Source organism: Pinus tabuliformis, chromosome 2_2, assembly GCF_031772625.1.
Source record: "Pinus tabuliformis cultivar Carrire ecotype Pingquan chromosome 2_2, CPIR1, whole genome shotgun sequence".
NCBI lineage: Eukaryota > Viridiplantae > Streptophyta > Pinopsida > Pinales > Pinaceae > Pinus > Pinus tabuliformis.
In genome coordinates, this window is record NC_142300.1 from 679,333,678 (window position 1) to 679,350,413 (window position 16,736).

The window sequence follows — 16,736 nt, forward strand, 5'->3', positions numbered from 1 at the left end:
ACCATGTTTTCTTAGCTCAAAATAACATGCGTTACTGTGTATTTAAACAAAAAAACTTGAAAAATTTTGCTCTCGGCCTCTCAACAGATCCTCAAAAACATTCTCTGCCTAATCCCATTTTATCATTTTTTTTAAAAAATGATTGTGTAATGCAACAAATTGCTCTCGGCCTTTCAACAAATTCTAAAAAAAATGACTGTATAATGTGGCAAATTACTCTCGGCCTCTCAACAAATACTCCAGAACATTCTCGGCCTATCCATTTCATCATTTTTTCACAAAAATATGACTGTGTTATATAGCAAATACTGCACATGGATTCAATTGACAGAGTTATAAGCCTAGAGGACTAATCACATGCGCTCGGCCTCATCATTCTCACTGCTTATAACAAATGTCAAACAATTAAAAAAAAAAAAAACACAGACTATAAAAACTCTCGGCCTCAAGACACAAACAATGCAAATTTTGACATTCAACTCAGTTCTGCAGTCAACATAGCATGTATGCAGGCACTCCTACGCATTTCAATCCTCTGTATATGGCACAAATACATTAAAATTTCAATACACAGGGGCGCATTAAGGCATGAATGCATTTGAAATGTGCGCAATCTACAGCATTTCTCTGTTTTACATTTGACAATCCACCCCTCTCGGCATATACCAATGCGTTTCTCGGTTTGGCAGCCCATACACATACAACAACGCTCAACAATCTGTTTTAATGCGTTCTGTTATCACAAAATCAGGTACTGAAGGCTGCCAATCAGTAAGACTCTGTGTAACTGTTTCAAACCAAGCTTTTAACTAAGGCTTAGCCTCCTTAGTTCGAGAGGGCTCTCTCATAGGTTATTGATATTGAACAAGATGGCTAACTCTTACAAGACACATGAAAAATGTACTGGCTGGACAGAATTGCTTCCCATTGGGCTTATGGAGTCACTAATATCTCAGTAAACAATAACACTATCCTTTCATAGAAATCAGGGCACTTTACATCTAATGTTCAAACATAACTTACATGAAACACAGTTTGCCTAAGCATACAGGAAGTCAGAGCATGATTCATGAGTTCTGAGTGATTATGCATTAACCAAACTGTAAAAGAACATTAAAGAGAATAAACCATCATACATTTGAACAATAAGATCTATTGTGAATCCTGAGAAGAAACAACAGTCATTTGCATTACTGAAATCTGCTATACATAAACCAAAACAGTCTTCTCCAAAAACATCCAACCCCCATTACATCCAAGTTTGATCTATATATAGGGATACATTCTTAACCACCTTGAGCTTCCTCCTCCAGCATGAGGGGAGATCAAAGACTGCTATTAACTACTCCTATCTATTGTTTAACTAATTCATTAAATACATCAAGTGCTGAACTGTAATTACAAAGAGTCCTAATTTAATCAAAAATCAAATTCTGTCCTCCTCGTAGCATGATTCCTTCTTGATTCTTGACACCTGTCTTCTTTTTGTTTTGGCCGAGATAGCTTAGAGGAGAATGCAATGAACAAGCTGGCTTTGGATACTGGATGCGTTGATGGTTCATTAATCATCAAGATAAGTCCCCTGTTTTCCCGGTACTTGTCTCCCATCATTCTTCACAAATTAAGTAACATGTTCCCAGCCCTTTAATTCCTCAAAAACTATGAGCATCAACATATTCCCCAATGTGCTGGAAGCCTTGTTGATTGAACATGTGTATAAACCAAAATCTCCGTATGCATTTCCTATCAGAACCCCAACAACCGGTAATAAAGTACCTTTATCAAAGCTTTCACTAAAGACAAAATATTTCACCTTTTAAAAAAGGCACACTTGTCATTCTCTGAATAGCTAGGATAGCCTCAAGTGGTCTCCCTTATGTTCCTTAGGCGTTTCCTTCAAAAATTTGCTGATCTCATCATTAAACTCTTTGTTTTCATCATAAAACAACACCTACAGCAGTTTCGTAGCGCGCTACGAAACTGCTGTTTTTGCTAAAACAAAGTATATTTACATTAAGGCGTCTTTTGCTTGAACTTATGACTCTTTAGACTTCTTCTACAGGTGTCAGAGACTTAAATGACTTCAAAATAATGGAGCTTAAACAAAATTGACCAAAACTAAGAATGGCACCTTTTTCTTCAAATCAGTGAGCTAGTTGACCTAGCTGTATCTTCAAATTTGCAACCTCCTTCTTTAAGGCTTTGTTTTCAGCTCTCAGGCTCATGTTCATTTTTCTAATGAGTTTAGCTTGCTTGAGGGCTGGAACCGTCCATGTATACACATCAGCCACTGAATCTACCTGACCCACTAGGTTTTTGCTACCTTTTAACATAGCTCTTCGATAGTTGGCATATCTAACTGCAAGCTCCTTAGTAACATTCTTCACCTGGACAACTTCATCTTTTGCTGCTCCCGCTTGGTTCTTTATGGCTATAACATTTCCTTCTTGGGTAATAATAACCTTTCTGTTCTTGTCTTTATGCTTGACTGCCTCCACTGTTTTGGTCAATACTTCAATTACCTCTGTTCTGGGCATCTTCCAGACCGATGCTCCTTCTTCTCCATTCTGCTTTTGAAATCTTTCGCACAAAGAAACACCACCAGCCTCAACTCAAATGGCAAATTCAAATTTTAGAACGCAGGCTCACTTGCAATCAGGCTCTCTTGAAGAAGAAACTCGGGCTCATTTGCACTTCAATTGTCTTATCATCCAAGCGGGTCAGTTTATGCATCATTAACAAACATCATAACACAACCATGCATGACAAAACCGTTTGAATGATTTTTATGTGCGTGGCTATGAACCTATTGGTGGAGTGATGGCTCATAATTGCTTGGAAAGAACGCCAACTGACAATAACCGGATGGACACAATGACTCATCCCTAGACATGACACTTTAAGAATCTGCGCTGCAAAATCCCCGAATCCACGATTTCGTAGCGCAGATAGTTATAAATTAGAAAAATGCGCTACGAAATGGCTGGATACTGACGCGCTGCGAAAAGGCTAAAACATCATTGCGCTGCAAAATCAACCAATAAAACTGCGCTGCGAAAATGCGGAAAGGACCAATGATGTATACAAGATAAGACATGTCTTATGCAATCATGATGGAGGATGACTAACGGTATTTGAAAATGATTCACATCAATATCCTTTAGAAACATGACCCCTAAGTAGTAAACATAAGACAACAACCATTTGACACCCATTTTTGACAATGAAATTTTTTTGGACAAAATTTATGTACATGTGACTGCAGTTCTAGGTGATAACACGTTCAACACACATATGACAACACTCCGTGATTTAATGCGTTCCTCTGTTGGCAGCCAATGACAATTGCGCACAACAAAAAGGAATATGAAACAACAGTAAACAAGCAGTGCGTACATAAATAGCCTTTAACGCTTCTTACTTTTCCTACTCAAACTAACTCTCCGAGTTTACGGCTTCATATTCCATATTTAACTCAAAATGACTATCGTGTTATGCATGCAATGTTTAAAACTTAAATGCTGGGCGATTGACCACTGTTTCTACACCATAATTTACGCATAAAAATCTGTTTAGTTTATCCATACATGCTGCACACTTGGAGTTATCCCGGTTTTAGTGTTACCTGACTGTTACTGGCCGTGTGGGATGCAAACATGCACTTCAAATCCCTCCTTCTTCGGTCAGTCGAACTGGTGGCAAAGCAACAAAATCTGTGAGTTAATGGCGAGGACTCATACCTATCTACAGTCGCCGAGCGAAATAAACTCCAGTCTTACCTTGTTTGCTTGCAAAACTCGGCTTTCTCCACTCATACGACTCAGATTTTGTCTTTAAAATCACCTCAATACACTCCTTTCTCCTTTTACTATGTTTCGGCTTCAAACACAATTTTCTGAGCTATGGCAATGAGGAATTGTGGTTTGAACAGCGCAGGGGAGGTTGGTTTATGACCGTTTCTCTGCTGTACCCTGCGCTTCATTCATTGGTGCTGTTATGCGTGGTTACATGGCCGTCCTCATTGACTCAGTCGCCCGACTGAGTCATGAGGATGGCCGTATGGTTGTTTCATACGCATATCTTCCGCCGCTCCATCATCCAATACCCATAAACTGCCATAACACCGTGTCACAACCGTACCTGTGTGTTGGCCTGCGTGGCGCTTATGGTCTATCGTTTTATTCATTGCTGCAACGTTTGTTGATTATGGCCACCGTCGTGCCCTTCATTGCAATGATATTTGATTATTATCATTCGGCTGGTTGCAAATAATATTCCTTGCATTCCTTACGATATGCGCCCAAAGCTTATGGTTTAACTTCATAACCTTTGCATTTTAAATGTTATACCATAGTTTGGTGCTTTTGAAATATATTTGCCATAACTTGTTTAAATATCATCCTCTCTCACCATCGTATTTGAATGCTTACGGCCTCCACTATGTATCATTCCATTACCCTTTATAACTATGTTATATGCGCATTTGATTTGTGTATATAAGCATCTCCATATGGCTAAAGTATATTTGGAAAATAACTTTAGCGCTCATATATAAACTTTATAAGCATTTCCACTAACTTATGTTTAATGCTTTTTTACTTATATAACACATATTTACGGCCTCCACTAACTTATGTTTAATGCTCTTCTTGTTTCTTTTGACTTATATAGCGCATATCTTTTATAACATAGCTTTATAATTTTAAAATGACCATTGGGGTCATGTTTAAAATTATAATCATTCTAATGCTCTGAGTTCATGTGCAGGTGAAAAGAGTTGTCCCAGTTTGATCTTTTTGCGTTTAAGGAAAATACCTAGGGTTATAAAAATATGTATAGGAAATGTGTGTGAATGAAATGGAATATGAATAGGGAATGTGGGGTATATATTGGGAATGAATATTAATGAATATTTGCAGATACTAACTTCAATTAGATCAAAACTAGAAGTTTCTAAAAAAAAAATTGAATTTCAAGCACAAAATGGCTATGAATATACTCCCTTGAATGTTGTTTGTACAGGTGGAATGTTGAATGTTATTTGTCTAGGTGGAATGGAATCCAAAATGTTATGGATAGATGAAAAGTAGACTTTTATTACTGCTTCTTGTTCACTATGCTCCATTTCTTGAATTGTTCAGGTCCCTTTAAATAATGTTTTCCTTTCAGGTCCCTCTGCAATGCTTCTAGAATGATTTGATCTGTTGCAACTAGTTTGCTTCAGGTCCCACTGCAATACTATTTCATCTCAGGTCCCTCTGCAATGCTTCTGGTATATTGTGTCGGCTCTGATCTGGTTCTGCTGCAACAAGTTTGCTTCAGGTCCAAAGTGGACAACACAATCCCTTAGCTGTGGCAGCTAAAAGCTTGCTACAAGACTCTCCCTTGCTGAATGTTTGACTTGTCCTCAAGTCAATTGTGGAAAGGTCCTGCATTGAAATTGTGTAAGAATAGTAAAACAAGAATATAGAATTCATAGAGTCCAGGTTTCCCTGGTTTTCCCCTATGAATTCAAGTTTGCATGGTTCCTGTTGCCTGGTTTTCACCAGAAAACCAATTATTTTTTATGTTTTGTTTTTTTTCATATATCTTTTTCTCTTTTTTTTTTTATGTTTTTTTTATTTTTTTTATTATTTTTCCGAACTAGAAGATGGCAGAGCCATAATTTCCAGTCCTGATTCTTCTACTAGTTGTTTCATGAATGTCTCTTTACTAATAGGCTGATGATAAACTTTCAGCCTATGACCATTTACAACAAATGAGGTGGGGTCCTGGTCAACGGTCTTTATCTTCACTGCTCCATTATCAAAGATCTCCTCGATTTCATATGGCCCTAGCCAGTGTGTTGTAAACTTCGCTTTGAAATCCTTGAATTTGGAGTCAAATAATAAGGCCCAGTCTCCCTTATGAAATGTCTTTGTCTTAATGTATCTATCATGCCATTTGATTCTCTGTTGCTGTATTAATGCTGTCTGTTCAACTGCTTGTTGACGATGTTCGTCCAATTGGTTAAGTTCCATGATCCTTTGTTGTTGTGCTTCAGTCAGGTCCATGCCCAATTCTGCTGCTAGTCTATAGGTTTGTATATGAAATTCGATAGGCAACAAGGCTTCTTTCCCATAGACCAACTGGTATGGACTAAAACCAGTTGTGTTTTTCCATGTGATTCTGTAGGCCCATAATGCATCCTTCAACTTTTCAGACCAATCTTTTCTATTCAGCTGCACTGTCTTAGTCATGATAGTTTCTAAGACCTTGTTTGTGGATTCTACCTGACCATTTTCTTGAGGGTGATATGGAGTAGACTTCCTATGCTTTATCTTATATTTCTCTGTCAGATCCCGCACTAACTTTGAGGTAAATTGCGTTCCTTGATCTGTCACTATTTGTCTTGGTACTCCATATCTTACAAAAATTTCTTCAAAGAGGAAGGTAACCACTGTGTCCTCTGTCGCTCTGCTCACTGCTTTGGCTTCCACCCATTTGGTTACATAGTCCGTGCACACGAGTATGTACCTTTTTCCATTTGATGGTGGATTAATGGGTCCAACAAAATCAAGTGCCCACTGCTCAAATGGCTCAATGAGGACCTGCGGTTTGAGCGGCATTTCATCTGACATGATGGGTCTCCCTATTCTTTGGCAACTGTCACATTACTTGACATATGCCTTAGAATCCTTGAAGACAGATGGCCAGTAATAGCTGAGTTGCAGCACTTTATATGCTGTTCGTTTGTCTGCAAAATGACCACCACATGGTTCGTCATGACATGCCCTGAGAATATCTAGTATTTCATCTTCACGCACACACTTTCTAATCATTAGATCTGAACCAGTATAAAACAAATCACCATTCACCCAGCTGTACCTAGAACTTTCTCTAACAATTTTCTTTCTTTGCTTGCTAGTGAATTGAGTTGGAAATTTTCCAGATGACAAATAATTAGCAATATCTGCAAACCAAGGTGTTTTAACTGTTATGGCAAACAGATGTTCATCAGGGAAGTTGTCTATCACAGGATTTGGGTCTTCAGGTGATTGTATGCGGGACAGAAAGTCAACCACCTGGTTTTCTTTACCTGGCCGGTCTTGGATTGTAATGTTAAATTATTGCAATAACAGGAGCCATCTAGTAATTCGTCCATTAGTGATGGGTTTGTTCATCAAGTATTTTATTGCTGAGTGATCTGTGTGAATAAAAGCTTGATATCCTGTGATGTAATGCCTGAATTTGTTTACTGCATGTATGATGGCTAACATTTCCTTTTCGGTGACTGTATAATTTGTTTCTGCAGGTGTCAAATTTTTACTGATAAAGTATATTGCCTAGTTGAACAAATTTTCTTTCTGCCCCAAAGAGGCACCTATTGCAGTATCTGATGCGTCAGTGGAAATATGAAAAGGCAAAGACCAATTTGGTCCTCGAAGTATGGGTGCTACTGACAGCTTATCTTTTAAAATTTGAAAAGCATTCTGACAGCTATTCGTCCATTGGAATTCAACATCTTTTGCTAATAATTTAAACAGGGGTTGAGCTATTTTGCTGAAGTTTTCTATGAATCGTCTGTAATAGCCCGCATAGCCCAAGAAACTTCTAACCTCCTTTTGAGTTGTAGGTGGCATTAAGTTAACTAGGACTTGAATTTTGGCTGGATCCACCTTAATTCCGGAGCCGGAAATATGGTGTCCCAGAACTATACCCTCTGTTAACATCATATAGAATTTTTCATTACTTAATGACATATTTGTTTCGATACATCGCTTCAAGACTTTCTCAAGATTGTTCAGACAATCATCATATGTGTTTCCATACACTGTGAAGTCATCCATATAAACTTCTACACATTCATGGACTAGATCAGCAAATATCGCAAGCACTGCTCTTTGAAAAGTTGCAGGTGCATTGCATAAACCAAATGGCAAAAAATTATATGCATAGGTTCCCCATGGGCAAGTAAATGTAGTTTTGTCTTGGTCTTCTGTTGCTATTCTAATCTGGTTGTACCCACTAAACCCATCCAAGAAAGAGAAATATTTCTTTCCAGCCAAAGAATCTAGCACCTGGTCAATGAATGGTAAAGGAAAATGTTCTTTTAAGGTAGCTTTGTTTAATTCTCGATAATCTATACATACCCTCCATTTTCCATTTTTCTTTGGTACTACAACTAGTGGTGAAACCCATTGACTATCTGAAATAGGATAGATGAATCCAACATTTAACAGTTTTTGCAATTCCTCTTTCACTATTTCTTTCATCATAGGATTCATTCTTCGTTGAGGTTGTCTAACAGGTTTAAGTTTATCATCTCTATAGATGTGGTGGATACATGTGGTAGGATGGATTCCTTGCATGTCAGTATAATCCTAGGCAAATGCTTTTGAGTATTTCTGTAGTAATGTAATTACCTCTTGTTCTTGTTTTGATTGCAGCTGGTTTCCAATATTTAAATGTTTTCCAGGATGTACCTCAATTGTTTTGATTATTGGGTTGCTAATTGTGTTTACAGGAAAGATGTCTCCCAAAGAATTCTGCAAAGTTCGAATAGTACATGTTTCCTGAAAACATTGATTCAAAAGTTCATTTGCAGCTTCATATTGAACTTTCCTAAGCTGCTTTGAAATGCTTGGTTATGAGATAAAAAGGTCCATCAGATCTTCATTCTCCTCCTCTTCTCTAAAATGAAAGAATTGATTGATACTTAAAACTGCTTTTGTTTGTTGCTTTTCCTGGGTTTCAAGTATTGATTCTAAAGAAGTGGTTTGTGCAGGTGAATAAAGAGTGACATGCTTCCTCTCATCTCCATGTGAAATTATCATACTTCCAGATCTGCATCCTATGAAGGCATCTGCAGTGGCTAACCATGGTCTGCCTAATATCAGAGGATGTCCTCCCAAGTTTGTCTTTGGTTGCAAGATCAAGAAGTCAACTGGATATTCCCATGAATCCAAGGAAACTATGATATCTTCTAACATTCCTTCAGGAACAACCTTAGATCTATCTGCTAATTCCAAGACTGTTGAGGTTGATCTAATGTTGTTTAATTGCAAAGTTTTCATTGTTTCCATTGTCATTACGTTTATAGCTGCTCCCAAGTCTATTAATGTGTTAGGTACAGAGAAATTATTTATTGATATGGTAACCATTGGGATACCAGGATCAATATATTTTTCTATTACAGTTTGAGTAGACATGAGACTTGCTAATTTACCAATGACTTGGATTGTTGCAGGATCCTTTTTCTTTCTTTCTTTCCTAATGCACAATTCCTTTATTGTCTTTGCATATATCGGTATTTATTTAATGGCTTTTAATAAAGGAATCTTAACATATGCATTTTTTAACTCATCTAAGATATCAAATTCAGGAAGGGTTATTTGATTTTGAATTTATTGTTCTACCAACCTTTCAGGATAAGGTGGTGTTTGTGTAATTTTTGCTCCTTTCTGATTTTGTTCCTTAGTTTGTGCTGTTTCAGATGATTCTCCTTGTTCAGCTGGTTCTTCTATAATTGGAGGAGAATCCTTCTTAAGTACTTTTCCAGACCTTAAATGGACATCATAAAGAGGAAGAATTGAATATGCTGGATAATATGCTGCTTCCTCTACTGTATATGCAGATTTGTCCGCTTTATTATTTGGATTTGCCACTGGTTGGGATGGTAATTGCGTTGGTCTGGGTTGATTTGAAGGTAACTGTAACTGTTGTGGTTGTGCTAACAATGGTGGTGGATTGTGCTGCTGGAATGGATATGAAGAATTTTGTTGCGGAAATGGCATGGATGGAGGATATGGTGGGTATGAAAATGGCTGTTGGTACTGTTGCTGGTAATGTTGTTGATATTGTTGAGACTGTTGAGGTTGTTGGTTTCTATAACCATATCCCCTCCAACCTTGTGCAGGTTGTTGTGGATATTGGTGTGGAGGCCAAGCTTGCCATGGCATTGGAGGGGTCCAAGGATTATAAGATGGATAAGCATAGTTTTGCTGAGGGATTTGTTGCTGATTTGGTTGAGGCATTCTAGGTGGCCATGGTCTTCTTGGTGCAACGTAATAGAAACCTTCTGCTCCTTGCATTTCTTCCATTGAATTAGTTTGCAAGTCTTTCAATGTTACACAATTTTCTGTGGAGTGATTGCCTGTACAAAGACCACACACTTGAATGCTATCTAAAGGATAGTCTCTCAAAGGATGTTTCTTTTTACATTTTGAACAAAATATTGCTAAGGCTTGCTCTTGTTCTTCCTTTTTCTTATTTGCCTTTAGCACATCTACTTGTGTCCCTAATGTACTCAAAAGCTCTGTTTTGAAATTTTCCAATAGACTTCCTATTTCAGCTCTTGTTATCCCTCTTGCAGCTAACTTTGCTGCTTTAGAACTTACTTCCCTTCTTCTGATTTTTGATCTTCCTCTAGAATATTTCTGACATAACTCGACAATTTCATCAAATGGAAGATTTGAAATATCTCCTTTACCCATTACATTTAAAATGTCAAGGTATTCATCTCTTATACCTTTGAGGAAGATTGTGCGAACAATTTCTTGATTTAGGGAATGTTGTTTAGACTTCTGAAGATTATATGCAAACCGTTCTAAATATTCTTCTAGATTTTCATCTTCTTGCTATGTCATTCTAAACACATCTTCCTTTGAATCTCTAGATCTACAATAAGGCTGATATTTCTTAAGGAAGACAGTTCGCATATCATCCCAGGAGGCTATTGTTTGTTCTCCTAAACCCATAAACCATTTTAAGGCTGCTGCTTTTAATGTTGCAGGAAAAAGACGGAGCTTATGGACATCATCAGTATAGCCATATGTTCTACATAAGATATCGAATTCAAACATGAATGAATCCGGATCTTCTGTAGACATTCCATAGAAGTTTGGCAACACAGAAGGTGGAATGTTTTTCATTTTTACTTCTTCTCCTAGTATTGCACTTGTATCTATTATTGGGAAACCAAAAGTTGATTCTTGGTCAAGTCCATCTTCTTGTCTTTTCCTGTCATTTTCTACCTTCCTATCATTTTCGTGTTTCCTTTCTTCCTCTCTCTTCCTCCTCCATTCTCTTTCTTGTCTTTCATTTTCAGCTCTTTGTTCTTCATCATTAAGATGAATGGATCCATGTCCTTCTGCCATTGTTTGAGTTGTTTCAATTTCAGGTGGAGGTTCAAGTTGTGGGAAGATAGGAGGATCGATGGATGGAAAAACAATTTGTTTCCCTTTCTCTTTTGGTTTTCCGGAAGTGGAGAATTTTTGCTTTGCCTCCCAAGCTGACAAAGTTTGCCTTTCAATCAAGGTTAATCTTTGGCCACTTCTTTGTTTTTCAATCAGTTCTTCAATGATTGGATTACCAGTAACAGGTGTATGTGATGATCCTATCTCTACTTGTGGGGGGTTTTTGATAAATCTACCTTGAGGATCTCTAACTCTAGGCATAAAGAAACATAATTAAAGAAATGAAATGTAACTAATGTTTTTGTTTATTTTGGATTTTATCTCTCTATTGACTATGCCGATATTTGCCTCCCCGGCAACGGCGCCAAAATGTTGAGCTAATTTATGTTCCTAAACTAACACAATTATTTACTATCAATCCGGGTTGTTTATTCTTTGAGGCAAATTCACTATTTGTGAAGATCTAGTATAACCAAACCTTGAAAGATAAATGATTAAAAGCTAAAGAAAATATATCTAATAACTCTAATTCAATCATCTCAAAAGAGAAAACATTGAAAGGGTTCTTGAACTCAAGAAGTCCACTTCAACCTCAGTTATTAATTAATGAATTAGAGATTGTAACCAAAAACTCAAGATGCATAAATTATACATGAAAGAGGCTCTTAACTTAAGAGACACTTAAAGTTTTCCATCATAACTCATTCATCTTAAGATATAAATCTAAATGGAAACAAACTATTTGCATGTAAACAAAAGGGACTAGTTCTGATTCACCATTTCATAGAGGGAATGCCCAACTTGAACACTTGTTTTCCAACTCAATTAGATGATGAATAAACCATTAACAAATGAAATCAATCACTATGAATAACCATAAAGCAATCTGAAATAAGACTTTGAAAAACTAAAGCTACCATCAACCAGATTTGCAATGAAATAAAACTAGTTTAACTTGGAAGTGTACTTAGCTTGGAGTGGGGGCCCTCCACCCTTGCCTTGCACACTTTTGAAGATGATATCAGAAGCTTTATATCAGTAACACATCCATGTATTGAGCAGCAAAAATGAGAGTAACACAAGTCTTCAAATTAAGTCTTCAAACCAAAAATATTACAGCATAAAAGTATCATAAGTCAATGTGTTGAGCCATCAAAGTGTTGCTCTTAAATAAGGAGTTTCATGAAACCAACTGATCTACATTTACTCTAACAATCTTATCTACTCTAAGCCACCTATCCAAGTCGAATCCACTCCTCTCATCCCAAGAAATATGACTAATATCATGGAACCTCAAAACTGCCCTACTTAGATGGGATTTCTGGATGACTAGTCATGATTGACTAGCTCCAAATAGGCATAATAAAGCTCGTTCTGTTGGAACCAAGCATAGGTGGCTTGGTCCTAGTTCCCAAGCTTTTCATTCATGTATCCCATTCGTGCTGAAGTGGCCTGCATCCATATCAACCATGAAGTGATTACGGGAATTTCTGAAATTGCCAAAATTGCACTTAAAATCAAACTTTTTATAAAAACTTTAGAAATTGACAAATTAAAGCTAAATACCTGATTAGACATCAAATATTCATTAAAATGGAATGGATGGAGTGAAAATGAAGGATAAATGGGTGGTTAGGTAAGTTTCTCAAAGCAAAATAAGATCAAAACTGAGGCCCAACAAGTTGTATGAAGGGATGTAAAATTTGATGAAGATAAAACCATGCATGTTTTCTTTGAGAGGGTGCTTCAAATCCCACCGAAATAAGAACTTTTAGCTCAAAAGGAGTAACCTCAAGAATTTATGGAGTAACCATAAGTTGAGGAGCATAGAGTGGAAACAACACCTCAAGAAGAACCATCCAGAGAAGGATGAAAAAGGACCAGGGAAGCTGAGAGACTTGTGTAGGATGCGAGAGAGAATGTGGGTGATCCTTCAAATCAGTGCAGGAAGAGAAGGTCAACAAATCACTACATTAGCTACATGGCTCTAATAACTAAGCTTGTAGAGACTGGGCCATCCTCTTTCGAGGAGGCAATAGATAAACCTGCATGGGTTGATGCAATGGTGGAGGAATATGAATACATTGTAAGGAAAAATGTTTGGGAAGTGGTCCAAAGAACAACAGACAAATCAATTGTGGGTTGGAGATGGATCTTCAAGGTAAATCATGCAACAAACAAAAGCATAGGAAATTACAAGGCTAGATTTGTGGCCAAGGGGTACTCTCAAGTTGAGGGGGATTGAATATGAGGAGAAATTTTCTCATGTAGCAAGGTACTCATCCATTAGATCAATTATTGCTCTAGATGAATAGATGGGTTGGAAGATCCACTAAATGGATTTAAAAACAACATTCCTCAATGGAGTTATTGAGGAGTAGGTGTATATCGAGCAAGTAGAAGGATTTGAGACTTCTGATCGAGAGTCTCATGCATGCATACTCAAGAAATAATTGTATGGTATCAAACAAGTACCCCATGCTTGGTACAATAAGATCAATAACTATCTCACCAGTTTGTGCTTCACCAAAAGTGAAGCGGATGCAAACCTCTATTAGATCTTGGTAGAAGGTAAATTGTTGATTATTGTCTTATATGTTGAAGATTTGATTTTAGTTGGTGATGGAAAACTTATCATATCTTGCAAGGAGGACCTTGCAAGATAGTTTGAAATGAAGGACATGGGTCTCATGCACTACTTCCTCGGATTGGAAGTATGGAAAGGAAATGGGGAATTGTTTGTCTCTCAGGGAAAGTATGCCAATGAGATACTTCAAAGGTTCCACATGGACAGTTGCAAACCCATGGAGACACCTCTAGCAACCAACTAGAGGAAAGAGGATGCCACTTCAGGTGAGGAAGTGGATGCTACTATTTACTGATAGTTGGCAGCTTCACTAATGCATCTTGTGAACACATGACCGAATATGTGCTATGTAGTCAACCAGCTAAGCCAAGCTATGGTTAGGCCAACCAAATTATTTTGGAGGGCATCTAAGAATTTTCTACGGTACCTTAGAGGCAATACCCAGTTTGGACTATGGAACATACAAACAAAGGGAGTGAAGCTATGTGGCTTCACAGATGTAGATTGGGCAAGAAGTCCATCAGATCAAGAGAGTAAATTAGGTGGGATTTTCAGTGTTGGGTCTGCAACAGTTTCTTGGTAAAGCAGGAATCAAAGATCTATGGAACTCATCTTGGCAGAAGTAGAATACATGGCTTCCAGTCAAGTAACATGTGAGCTAATTTGGGTGAGAAAAATACTTATTATATTGTTTGGCCATATGATGGATCCGACTGTGATCTATTATGACAATCAAAGTTACATCAAGATCTTTGAGAATCCTTTTTTTCATGATCAATCCAACCATATAGATATCCGATATCACCATTGTACAGAGTCGGATAATGTTGTTGGAGCACATTCTGACAGAGGAACAAGATGCTAACATTTTGGCAAAGGCCTTCTCAAGAGGGAATTTCGAGTTCCATAGATGTAGGATAGGGGTGGTTGATAATAACTTTATTTCTAAGAGGGAGTGTTGAAAAATTCAATAATAAATTCTCAATTTGATATTCCTTGATTAAATTGAGAAAATTCGAATTTCCACATCAACAGACAACTTGGATGATGTTAACTTGTGTGACATGGCTTGTGTCACCCAATTTACTTAGTAAATTCCAGTTGGAGGAGTTATTTTTAGTTCAACATGTGTGATTTCTAATTTGTAGTAGTCAACATCAGTTATCTCATGTTGTTTTCAGTTAAACTAGTTCCAACCTTTGGAGGAACTAGTGGAAGGTCAGTCAAACTCAGTGATCATCCACTTAACTGATCAATCACCCTAAAATATTTAGCGCATGAAGATAATTACAGTTACCCAATTGAGGTGGAGATTCCAAGGCAGTGTAACATCAGTTGTAGACTAGTCTTCAGTGTACATGTGTTGCATGCAGTCAGATGATCAACCTAACGAATTGTACAATTAAATTTGAGAAATTTCCTAAATAATAGGGGCTAAATCCTCAAGGACCAGTGCAAGGAAATAGGAGCTCAAGACGAGGGAAATTTTGACTAAGTCTAGGTAATAGGCCTTCAATGACCAAAGATAGGTTATGCACTTGCAGGGTGTGCTTAGTTGAGCAAAACAATTATAATACATCTCTATTCATAAGATTAATGCAAGCAAACATTGGGGTTTTTAGCAGATTGCTTTCCCTAGATAAAAATACTTGTTTCATATGTGTTATTTTGTCTTGAATGTCTGAGATTTTGTTCTAAATTGTGAATTAATTTCCACAAAGTAGTAGAGTAGGTTTTTGTCCTGTGATTTTGATTAAAACTTCACGAGCAGTTGCAAATCTACAACCTAATTTCTACATGCCTAGATGGAGTGGAGGAAAATACACATTGTAATTATCAATTGTATACTAGTTGAGTGTACATACCTGGAGTTTAAGTAGGTGAACCATTCCTTGGGAATTGTGCAAGAAAATAAGAGAAAATTCCTATCTTTTAGGAGCTAATTTTCTCCATGATTGCACAAGGAAATAGGAACAATTTTGGGCCTTGAATTAGCTAAGTGTTGGCCAGAGCAAGATAGTGAGTAGGGGAACAAATTTACAGTGCAGGTTGTGCTTCAGGATTGAAGCAAGACATTGTAATAGTAATAGTTTCTCATTCTCATATGATTAATGAAAAACAATGGAGGGGATTTTCCTAGTTGGGTTCCCTTATAAATCATTGTGTTCTTATGGTGTTTTAATAGTTTCATGTCATTTCATGTGTTTCTAAATTGTGATTTCCATTCTACAGAATGGTAGAGGAAATTTGTAATCTCTTTATTTTAGTTCGATTTCATTAGTAGTAACAAATTTCTATTAATTTCTACAACAATATTTTTTATTCTAAATCAATAATGCATATTGGTGAATTGTGTGGACCCTCACTCCCTCAATTATAGATCAATCTACTAAATTCTAGCAAGAGTATAATTCATCTAAAACATGTTCATTCTTATGTAATTATGATCGTACATAATCATAATCCATCTATGTGATATCCCTTGTTAGTTGAAATAGAACAATCTAAACAATATAGATATAAATATATCTGTAGAAAGAAAATAATATAGAATTAGGGTATGGAAACAATAATTGTGAGTAAGCCTTTCTTGATATTCGTATCAGGGATCAATGCTTAGTTACCTCCTCAGTGGGACAACCTTCAACTAATTAGAGCTTCAAATATAGTTATCATTCACGTGACACCTAATTACATAGCTTCTACTATCATATATAGCTTCTAACTGACAAAAACCCTAATCACCTATTGGGATTCCATTAATGAGGCTAGGAAAATTGATCATAATCCATCTAAGCCATAGAGATCATAATCCATCTATATCATGTTCATTGCTAGATGAAACAGAACAATATAAATAAGATAGATATAATTATAATTATGAAAAGAAAATAATACAAAATTAGAGTATGAAAACAACACTAATGAGTAAACCTTTCTTCATATTTAGAATATAGATCAATATTACCTTA